General features: G+C 40.3%; 1 non-coding gene across 1 annotated transcript; it reads right to left on the reverse strand.

Annotated features, from left to right (window-relative positions):
- Window positions 1–10,850: 10,850 nt before the first annotated feature.
- LOC112793071 (small nucleolar RNA R71) lies at window positions 10,851–10,958 on the reverse strand. The gene has a single exon (XR_003197780.1). It is a non-coding gene; the product is annotated as a small nucleolar RNA R71 (small nucleolar RNA).
- Window positions 10,959–11,445: the final 487 nt, after the last annotated feature.

Here is an 11,445-nt window from a genome sequence, read left to right on the forward strand (position 1 = left end):
TCAATTGAGTCTTCTTCTAGTGTCTTTCTGGTCAAATTCCTTCACTCCCCGGCAATGTTGTTACCTGTCTCCGATGCCTCTGGCCATAGTGCCTTTCCGAAGTACGGGTTTCATGCTTAGTAGATTTTGTCATAATGAAGTGGGGCTGTATTTTTTGGGGTTGTGACATTTTGATTTGGCTTTGCTCTTGTTTCCCCCCAAAGTTTGGGTGTTCCTCCATCCGAGTTGTATGTCTTGGGTATGGATCATGGTTTTGTCTGTGATTCCCAATGTAGTTGGTTGTCAAGTCTTTTTTCAACTTTTTTGGGTTGTTGATGAGGTGGTGATGCCATTGGTTCCTCTCCTCTTCTTGGTGAGGTGCTAGCTGCTTGGTGATGAGCTTATTTGAGCAGCAGAGATCTACATTGTTTAGCTCCATTACCCTTAGTGTTCTTCTTTCGGAAGCATAGAAGTATATTCTCAGCAGTTTCAATGACATGTATGGTTCCTCATGGTTCTTCTGTTCAAAACTCCAGATGAATGGTCTACGACTTCTTGATTCATATGACAGTCCTTCATAGAAGATGTGCGCTGCACCCATTCATTAAACATATTGGTGGACACTTCTTGTTAGGTCTTTGAACCTTCCAAGTGTCATAAAGTGTTCCCATCTTGCTGTCTGAACATCTGTACTTCAGTTCTCAGCCTATTGATCCTTTGCGGGGGGTAAAACCTTGCCAAAAACTTATTCACTACCTCCTCCCAATTTGTCAGGCTTTCTTTTGGGAAGGATTCGAGCCATTTGGATGCCTTGTCCCTGAATGAGAAAGGGGAAAAAGAGCAGCCTATAGATATCTGGTGGACTCCATTGGACTTCACTGGTCATCCTCAGAAGAGGTCAAGTGTGATTCGATCTTCTGACACCTCTCAAATGAGCATTATTCTGCACAAGAGTGATGAGTTGAGTTTTAGCTCGAAATTGTTGGCATGAATGGTTGGCTTTTGGATGCTACTTCCGCAGTTCCCTGGTTTGGGTTGATATAAGAGCCAAGACTCTTCTATCCTCCCTACCAGATTTGCTCTACCTCCTCCACCATGGTTGTGAACCTCTTCTCACGATGGTCTTCCATGGTTGTTTCAAGTATTCTTCAAAGTGTTCTTCCTCTTCTTCAGCACCAACCACACGTTTTTCTTTTGCCTCCCTTCTTAATCTCAAGAAGGTTCTCTCAGGTTCAGAATCAAAGGAAGTTGAAGCCCCGCCTCTTCTCCCTGTCATACAACCAACAGAGTACAAGCAAAGAAAAGAAATGCAGAGAGTATTCGTTAGTATTACTGTTAGTGTCAGTGAAAGTAAATGACTGAAAGTAATTGCAGAATTGTAATTGGGAATGGGGGAATTGCTCATAAAAGTAAATTGCAGAAATTAAAGAGAATGGGTAAGATCAGAAATGGGGAGTTCATTGGGCTCAAGAGATGTTGCATTCTCCGGATCAATTTCATTCTCATCTCTTCCTCAATCAATGCACTCATTGATCTCCTTGGCAATCTTAAGTGATGGAACAACAATTTCTTGTGTTCAATCTCTCAATCTTGATCAATAGCCAATTCCTTGGTCAATTGCTCATGAGAAGAGATGAAGTATGGTCACTGATTATACCACATGCATTTCCCAAATCAAGTGTTGAGAGGGTTATAGCCACATACCCATCCACACCCAATTTGGTCTAGCATGAGAAAGCATTTCTAGCTGATCTCTTCATTCCTCTTTCAAGGTTCCGAAGAGATCCAAGTTTGAATAGCTTCTTTTCCAAGATAACTATCCAATTGGATGAAGATCGAAAGCTTTCAAGTAAAATCAAGAGGAAAGATAGAAGAAGAATAATGAAAACTAGTATTGATCCATCAAATTACAACAGAGCTCCCTAACCCAATGAAAGGGGTTTAGTTGTTCATAGCTCTAGAAATCAAAATCAAAGATGGAGAATACATGATAAAGCTAGAAGTGCAGAGAAAGTAAAATACAAAGAGTAGTTCTATTTCCTAGCTCTCCGTTCGTCTCCTCAACAATTCAAAGCTACTCCTATATATACTACTCTTCTCAGCTTCTAGTTGGCTCTTCAAGTCTTGGGCCTTTGGATCTTGAGTTTGAAGCAGTTCTTTTCTTCATTTGGGCTTGGCTTTACTTGCAGAGAGAAAGTGTGAAGTGGGTAGAGACTTCAGCTCAAGACGTTAGGGGTGTTTAACATTTAGTGAAAGTATAAGTTTGAGAACGTTAGTGACACTTAACATTGTCACTAATGTTCCAATGCACCCCTTAGCCTCACGTTAAAGCCCACGTTAACTAGGTTAACGTAGCTTCTAACGTGGCTTTTGCCAACCTTCGAGAACGTTAGTAACACTCAACATTGTCACTAACATTCCAGTGTGCCCCTTCTTGCTTCATGTTAAAGCCCACGTTAACTAAGTCAACGTGGCTTCTAACGTGGCTTTTGCCAACCTTCGAGAACGTTAGTGACACTCAACATTGTCACTAACGTTATAATGTGCCCATAGGTCACACGTTAGAGTCCACGTTAACTAGGTTAACGTGGCTTCTAACGTGGCCACTCTTAGACATCTCAACGTTAGTGACAATGTTGAGTGTCACTAACGTTGGCCCATCCTTCATTCCTCATCGTTAGCTTCCACATTAACCAAGTTAACGAGGAAGTTAATGTGGCTCTTGGGGTTTGTGTGGTTGCTTCAACGTTAGTGACAATGTTGAGTGTCACTAACGTTGTCGACAACTCTTCATCTCTTACGTTAGCTCCTACGTTAACCAAGTTAACGTGTGAGTTAACGTGGTACTTTGCACCTTAGGCCAACGTTAGTGACAATGTTGAGTGTCACTAACGTTGGCTTCTCTTCTCCCTTTAACGTTAGAGGCCACGTTAACTAGGTTAACATGGCTCCTAACGTGGCCATTTGTGAGCAATTGCCAACGTTAGTGACAATGTTAAGTGTCACTAACGTTGGCTCAACTTCTCTTCTCCCCGTTAGAGTTCACGTTAACTTAGTTAACGTGATTCCTTAACGTGGCATTGATGGCTTTTGAGAGTGTTATTGGCAATCACTTTTCTCCTTAGCCTTGCAAGTTACTCCCATTCTTTGCTTCCTTTGTTCCTGAAATCAAGCAATAAAGTGCATCAAAGTTCTAATCCAAGTCATGGGGGATGCAATATCAATTTTGTCATTAAAATCATGCAAAATCCTCATGAAATCATGTAAAATGCACAATGCATGCTTGAATCAGGATGTAAATGATTTTCTACCCAAAACTAGCTTATTTCCTAAGAAAATGCAATGAAACTACCTAAAAACAGTAAAGAAAAGGTCAGTGAAACTGGCCAAAATGCCCTGGCATCAGTTTCCCTTTCCAAAGGTTGTGTGCAGCGAGATGTATCCAAGTGGTTGGATTGGAGTGTCTCCTAATCCGAATAAGCTGTTTGGATATGCTCGAAGCTCTTTTTCTTCCAGGCCGAGTTTGTCGAAGGTGGTCTTGAATAAGATGTCAGCTGAGCTTCCTTGGTCCACCAGTGTGCGGTGGAGGTTAGCATTGGCTAATATAATAGTGATGACCATGGGATCGTCATGTCCCGAGATGACGCCAGCTGCGTCCTCTTTAGTGAAAGTAATAGTAGGGAGGTCAGGTGCTCCTTCTCCTCCCTCGACGTGATATACTTCTTTGAGGTGTCTTTTGCGAGATGATTTGGAGATTCTTCCTCCCACAAATCCTCTATGTATCATGTGAACGTGTCTCTCTGGGGTACGAGGTGGTCGTTCTGTTCGTCCGCCCTCTTCATCTCTTCTTCTTTTTCTGGGCTCATCTGTCTTACTGGCTAGGTACCGATCCAGTCTCCCTTCTCTTACCAATTTCTCTATGACATTCTTTAAGTCGAAGTATTCGTTGGTGGGATGTCCATAGATTCGATGATATTCGCAGTATTCCGTCCGATTTCCTCCTCCCTTTTTACTTTTTAGTGGACGAGGTAGTGGGATTTTTTGGGTGTGGCATACTTCTCAGTATACTTCTACGAGAGATACCCTGAGAGGGGTGTAGTTGTGGTGTTTCTTGATCTTTTCTCCATGTTGTTCTTCTTTTTTCTTAGACTCTTTATCCTTATCTCTAGAGGAGTAAAAGGATCCAATTTTTGAGGTCTCTCCTAGTCGAGAGTTTTTCTCCATATTGAAGTACTTTTCTGCTCGTTCTTATACTTCGTTCAGGGATGTAGGATGTTTCTTTGATAAGGAATGACTGAAAGGTCCCTCTCACAGGCCCTTGATGAGACCCATGATGGCTGATAGGCTAAATTCACTACCCTTCCCCAATAATATTGATGAATCTACTCTAGGCAAGCGCACCAAAATTATCGTCAAGTATTAACCCATAGAGGAGTGGGATCGTATCCACATAGATTGGTTGATTTGAGCAATTTTAATCAATTAGTGAATTAGTCAAGCTCAACAGAATAAGTTGTGTGTGCAGAAACATAAACGATAAAAAAATAAAAGAAAGCAATAAAATGCAGAAATAGAGATAACAAGAATGTAAAGGGGAATGGAATTTTGCAGAATTTAAGTAAAGCTATAAAAGAATGGGAGAGATAAGAATAGGAGAATTCATTGAGATCAGGAGATATTGTCTCTTTGGATTAATTCCTGCTCATATCCTCTTCAATCATGCAACTCATTGACCTCTTGGCAATCATGATTGATTGAGCCCCAATCCCTTGGTGACTCAATCTCTCAGATCTTGATCAATAGACAATTCCTTGGTCTAATTGCTCATGAAGAGAGATATGCTTGGTCCCTAATTATACCACACATCATCATAGGTCCAGGTAGAGGGAGGATTGTATGTCACCATATCCTAACACCAAAACCCAGATTCTACTCAAGTGTAAGAAGGAATTTCTAGCATGGTTTCATGTTTCCTTTTCCAAGGTTCCCATGAAACCCATTTTGCATTCAATCTCTTTTCCAAGTTAATTGAACACTAAGCATGAAAATTGAAATTCCTTCTAGCAAATCAAAGAGAAGATAAAGAGAAGAAGAAATTCACTATCATTAATCCATCAATTACAATAGAGCTCCCTTTCTCAATGAGAGGGAATTTAGCTACTCATAGCTCAGAGAGAAAGTACAAAAGATGGAAGAGATGAAGTGTGAAAACTAATAGTGAAATCCCCCAAAACTGAACTTTGTGACTTGCTAACACCTTTTTCTAATACTTCCGAGGGTATTTATATTGCTCCTAGATCTAGAAAATAAAAGAAAATTACAAAAGTGAAAAGAAAATTACATTTTGGAGGGAAAAGAAACTCAACAAACGTGATCTTCCAGTTGGCGTGTCTCTGGTGTGTCACGCTCCTTCTGTTTCTGATTTGGCGTGCCACGCCTCTTCATTCAAGTGGCATGTCATCCTCTGTTTCACCCCTGGCGTGCCACGCCTTCGAGCCTAAGTGGCACGCCCATGACATTTTAAAAGGCAACGTAGCCTGGCGTGCCACGCCTTCGAACCAAAGTGGCACGCTGATGAGCGGATAATTTATACGCTTTTTGGCATTGTTTTTAGTATGTTTTAGTTAGTTTTTATTATATTTTTATTAGTTTTTAGTTAAAATTTACTTTTCTGGACTTTATTATGAGTTTGTGTGTTTTTCTGTGATTTCAGGTTTTTTCTGGCTGAAATTGAGGGACCTAAGCAAAAATCTGATTCAGAGGCTAAAAATGACTGCAGATGCTATTGGATTCTGACCTCCCTACACTCGAAGTGAATTTTCTAAAGCTACAGAAACCCAATTGGCGCGCTCTCAATTGCGTTGGAAAGTAGACATTTTGCGTTTTCCATCAATGTATAATAGTCCATACTTTGCCCGAGATTTGATGGCCCAAACCGGCGTTCCAAATCAGCTCAAAACTGCCCGGCGTTAAACGCCGGAACTGGCACAAGAATGGGAGTTAAACGCCCGAACTGGCACAAAAGATGGTGTTTAACTCCAAGAGAAGTCTCTACACGAAAATGCTTCAATGCTCAGCCCAAGCACACACCAAGTGGGCCCGGAAGTGGATTTTTATGTCATTTACTCATTTATGTAAACCCTAGCTACTACTTCTCTATAAGTAGGACCTTTTGCTATTGTATTTGAGTCTTTTGATCACAGAGATCTTTTGATCATGTTTTTATGATTGAACCCTCTATAGGAGGCTGGCCATTCGGCCATGCCTAGACCTTGTTCTTATGTATTTTCAACGGTGGAGTTTCTACACACCATAGATTAAGGTGTGGAGCTCTGCTGTACCTCGAGTATTAATGCAATTACTATTGTTCTTTTATTCAATTCGGCTTATTCTTGTTCTAAGATATCACTTGTTCCTCAACTTGATGAATGTGATGATTCGTGACACTCATCATCATTCTCACCTATGAACATGTGCCTGACAACCACTTCCGTTCTACCTTAGATTGAGTTCCTTAATCAGAATCTTCGTGGTATAAACTAGAATTGATGGCGGCATTCAAGAGAATCCGGAAGGTCTAAACCTTGTCTGTGGTATTCTGAGTAGGATTCAAGGATTGAATGACTGTGACGAGCTTCAAACTCGTGATTGTGGGGCGTTAGTGACAGACGCAAAAGAATCACTGGATTCTATTCCGACATGATCGAGAACCGACAGCTGAATAGCCGTGCTGTGACAGAGCGCGTTGAACATTTTCACTGAGAGGACGGGACTGTAGCCATTGACAACGGTGATGCCCAACATACAGCTTGCCATGGAAAGGAGTAAGAAGGGTTGGATGAAGACAGTAGGAAAGCAGAGAGACGGAAGGGACAAAGCATCTCCATACGGTTATCTGAAATTCTCACCAATGAATTACATAAGTATCTGATGAGCGGATAATTTGTACGCTTTTTGGCATTGTTTTTAGTATGTTTTTAGTATGATCTAGTTAGTTTTTAGTATATTTTTATTAGTTTTTAGTTAAAATTCACTTTTCTGGACTTTACTATGAGTTTGTGTGTTTTTCTGTGATTTCAGGTATTTTCTGGCTGAAATTGAGGGACCTGAGCAAAAATCTGATTCAGAGACTGAAAAGGACTGCAGATGCTGTTGGATTCTGACCTCCCTGCACTCGAAGTGGATTTTCTGGAGCTACATAAGCCCAATTGGCGGGCTCTCAACGGCGTTGGAAAGTAGACATCCTGGGCTTTCCAGCAATATATGATAGTCCATACTTTGCCCAAGATTTGATGGCCCAAATTGGCGTTCAAAGTCACCCTCAGAATTTCCAGCGTTAAACGCCGGAACTGGCACCAAATTGGGAGTTAAACGCCCAAACTGGCATAAAAGCTGGCGTTTAACTCCAAGGAGAGTCTCTACACGAAAATGCATCAATGCTCAGCCCAAGCACACACCAAGTGGGCCCGGAAGTGGATTTTTATGTCATTTACTCATCTCTGTAAACCTTAGGCTACTAGTTTTCTATAAGTAGGACCTTTTACTATTGTAATCTCATCTTGGTTCTTCTGGCTCCCTCTCTGGGGCCGAAGCCAATGATCACACTATCACTTATGTATTTTCAACGGTGGAGTTTCTACACACCATAGATTAAGGTGTGGAGCTCTGCTGTACCTCGAGTATTAATGCAATTACTATTGTTCTTCTATTCAATTCCGCTTGTTCTTGTTCTAAGATATCACTTGTTCTTCAACTTGATGAATGTGATGATCTGTGACACTCATCATCATTCTCACCTATGAACGTGTGACTGACAACCACCTCCGTTCTACCTTCGATTGGGTGAATATCTCTTGGATTCCTGATACACGATGCATGGTTGATCGCCTGACAACCGAGTGCTCGCCTGACAAACGAGCCAGCCATTCCGTGAGATCAGAGTCTTCGTGGTATAGGCTAGAATTGATGGTGGCAATCAAGAGAATCCGGAAGTTCTAACCTTGTCTGTGGTATTCTGAGTAGGATTCAATGATTGAATGACTGTGACGTGCTTCAAACTCCTGAGGGCGGGGCGTTAGTGACAGACGCAAAAGAATCACTGGATTCTATTCCGGCCTGATCGAGAACCGACAGATGGATAGCCGTGCCGTGACAGGGTGCGTTCAACATTTCCACTGAGAGGATGGGAGGTAGCCACTGACAACGGTGAAACCCTTGCTTAAGCTTGCCATGGAAAGGAGTAAGAAGGATTGAATGAAGACAGTAGGAAAGCAGAGAGACGGAAGGGAATGCATCTTCATACGTTTATCTGAAATTCCTACCAATGAATTACATAAGTATCTCTATCTTTATCTTTATGTTTTATTCGTATATCACCATACCCATTTGAGTTTGCCTGACTGAGATTTACAAGGTGACTATAGCTTGCTTCATACCAACAATCTCTGTGGGATCGACCCTTACTCGCGTAAGGTTTATTACTTGGACGACCCAGTACACTTGCTGGTTAGTTGTGCGAAGTTGTGTTTATGCCATGGTATTGAACACCAAGTTTTTGGATTCATTACCGGGGATTATTTGTGTTGTGAAAAGTATTGATCACAGTTTCGTGCACCAAGTTTTTGGCACCGTTGTTGGGGATTGTTCGAGTATTTCGGCAAGCTTTTGGTCCGGTAACATCAGTGCCAAAGTTCTGATCCGGCAACAGCACCAAGTTTTTGGCGCCGTTGCCGGGGATTGTTGAGTTTGGACAACTGACGGTTCATCTTGTTGCTTAGATTAGGTATTTTTTTTTTCAGAATTCTTGAAGATGAATTCTAGTGTTTCATGATGATTTGTTGAAGTCTGGCTGGCTGTGAAGCCATGTCTAATTTCATTGGACCGAGGTTTCAACTTATCATCACAAGAGCTTGTTGATTTCTATCAATCTTGCTATTGGAGCAGTGATCTGCTAAGGCTTGGCTGGCCATTGGCCATGTCTAGTGTTTTGGACCGAAGCTTTCTTTGAAAGCTTGGCTGGCTGTGAAGCCATGTCTAATTCCTGGACCGGAGTCTTAGACTAAACATTGCATGATTCCTGGAATTCTCATTAAGAATTTTGATACCTTTTTCCACTTTATTTTCGAAAAACACAAAAAAATTACAAAATCATAAAATCCAAAAATATTTCTTGTTTGAGTCTAGTGTTTCATTTTAAGTTTGGTGTCAATTGCATACATTCATTCATGTGTCTTAAGGATCTTCAAGTTGTTCTTGATGATTTCATTGCTCTGACCTTTGAATTCTCTTGACTTGAGTGTCTATGTGTCTCATATGCATTCTCATTAGTGTCAGTAGTATACAAACTGCTAAGTTTGGTGTCTTGCATGCATTGTTATTTGATTTTAGTTGCATTTTGATTATTAAAAATCCAAAAATATTTTTAATTTGTGTCTTTTCAAGTCAATAATACAGAGAATTGAAGATTCAGAACATACTGCAGAGGAATTGCACAGAAAAGCTGGGCGTTCAAAACGCCCAGTGAAGAAGGATAGACTGGCGTTTAAACGCCAGCCAGGGTACCTGGTTGGGAGTTTAACGCCCAAAAGGGTATAGTTTTGGGCGTTAAATGCCAGAATGTGCACCATTCTGGGCGTTTAACGCCAGGATGGCACAAGAGGGAAGATTTTGTTTTCAATGCAAATTTTTTTCAGGTTTTCAAAGTTTTTCAAAATCAAATCTTTTTCAAATCATATCTTTTCAATCATATGTTTTCAAAATCAATTTCTTTCTAATTTCAAAGATACTTGCTATCAATTAATGATTTGATTCAACATTTCAAGTATGTTGCCTTTTCTGTTGAGAATGGTTTAATGTTTGAATCATATCTTTTCTTGATAGCCAAGTCATTAATTTTCAAAATCAAATCTTCTTAAAATGTTTTTCAAATCATATCTTCTCAATCACATCTTTTTAAAATCAATCATATCTTCTCAACCATATCTTTTTCAAAATAACTTTCAATCAAATCTGTTTGATTTCTAATTTCAAAATCTTTTTCAAAAATCACTTTACTTCTTTCCCACTTTTATTTTCGAAAATCAATTAGTGTTTTTTCAAAATGTTTTCAAAATCTTTGACTTAATTTTCGAAAATTACTTCTCCTCTTTTCACATCCTTCTATTTATGGACTAACACTATTCCTTAATGCAAAATTCGAACTCCATCTTCTTTGATAAGTTCGAATTTTCTACTTCTGTCTTCTATTTTTTCTTTTTCTCTGACACCTCAAGGAATCTCTATACTGTGACATAGAGGATTCCATAGTTTCTTGTTCTCTTTTCTTTCATATGAGCAGGAGCAAAGACAAAAGCATTCTTGTTGAGGTTGATCCTGAACCTGAAAGGACCTTGAAGCGAAAGCTAAGAGAAGCTAAGGCACAAATCTCTGTAGAGGACCTAACAGAAATCTTCAAAGAAGAAGAACAAATGGCAGCCGAAAACAACAACAATGCCAACAATGCAAGGAAGGTGCTGGGTGACTTTACTGCACCTACTCCCGACTTCTATGGGAGAAGCATCTCTATCCCTGCCATTGGAGCAAACAACTTTGAGCTTAAGCCTCAATTAGTTTCTCTAATGCAACAGAATTGCAAGTTCCATGGACTTCCATTGGAAGATCCTCATCAGTTTTTAGCTGAATTCTTGCAAATCTGTGACACTGTCAAGACTAATGGGGTTGACCCTGAGGTCTACAGACTTATGCTATTCCCTTTTGCTGTAAGAGACAGAGCTAGGACATGGTTGGACTCACAACCTAAAGAAAGCCTGGACTCTTGGGAAAAGCTAGTCAATGCCTTCTTGGCAAAGTTCTTTCCACCTCAAAAATTGAGTAAGCTTAGAGTGGAAGTCCAAACCTTCAGACAGAAGGAAGGAGAATCCCTCTATGAAGCTTGGGAAAGATACAAACAATTAATCAGAAAGTGTCCATCTGATATGCTTTCTGAATGGAGCATCATAGGTATTTTCTATGATGGTCTGTCTGAACTATCCAAAATGTCTTTGGATAGCTCTGCTGGAGGATCTCTTCATCTGAAGAAGACGCCTACAGAAGCTCAAGAGCTGATTGAAATGGTTGCAAATAACCAATTCATGTACACTTCTGAAAGGAATCCTGTGAACAATGGGACTAGTCAGAAGAAAGGAGTTCTTGAGATTGACACTCTGAATGCCATATTGGCTCAGAACAAAATATTGACTCAACAAGTCAATATGATTTCTCAAAGTCTGTCTGGAATGCAAAATGCACCAAGCAGTACTAAGGAAGCTTCATCTGAGGAAGAAGCTTATGATCCTGAGAACCCTTCAATGGAAGAGGTGAATTACATGGGAGAACCTTATGGAAACACCTATAATCCTTCATGGAGAAATCATCCAAATTTTTCATGGAAGGATCAACAGAGACCTCAACAAGGTTTCAACAATAATA

The sequence above is a fragment of the Arachis hypogaea genome, chromosome 3 (genome assembly GCF_003086295.3).
Source record: "Arachis hypogaea cultivar Tifrunner chromosome 3, arahy.Tifrunner.gnm2.J5K5, whole genome shotgun sequence".
In the NCBI taxonomy this organism is placed as follows: Eukaryota; Viridiplantae; Streptophyta; class Magnoliopsida; order Fabales; family Fabaceae; genus Arachis; species Arachis hypogaea.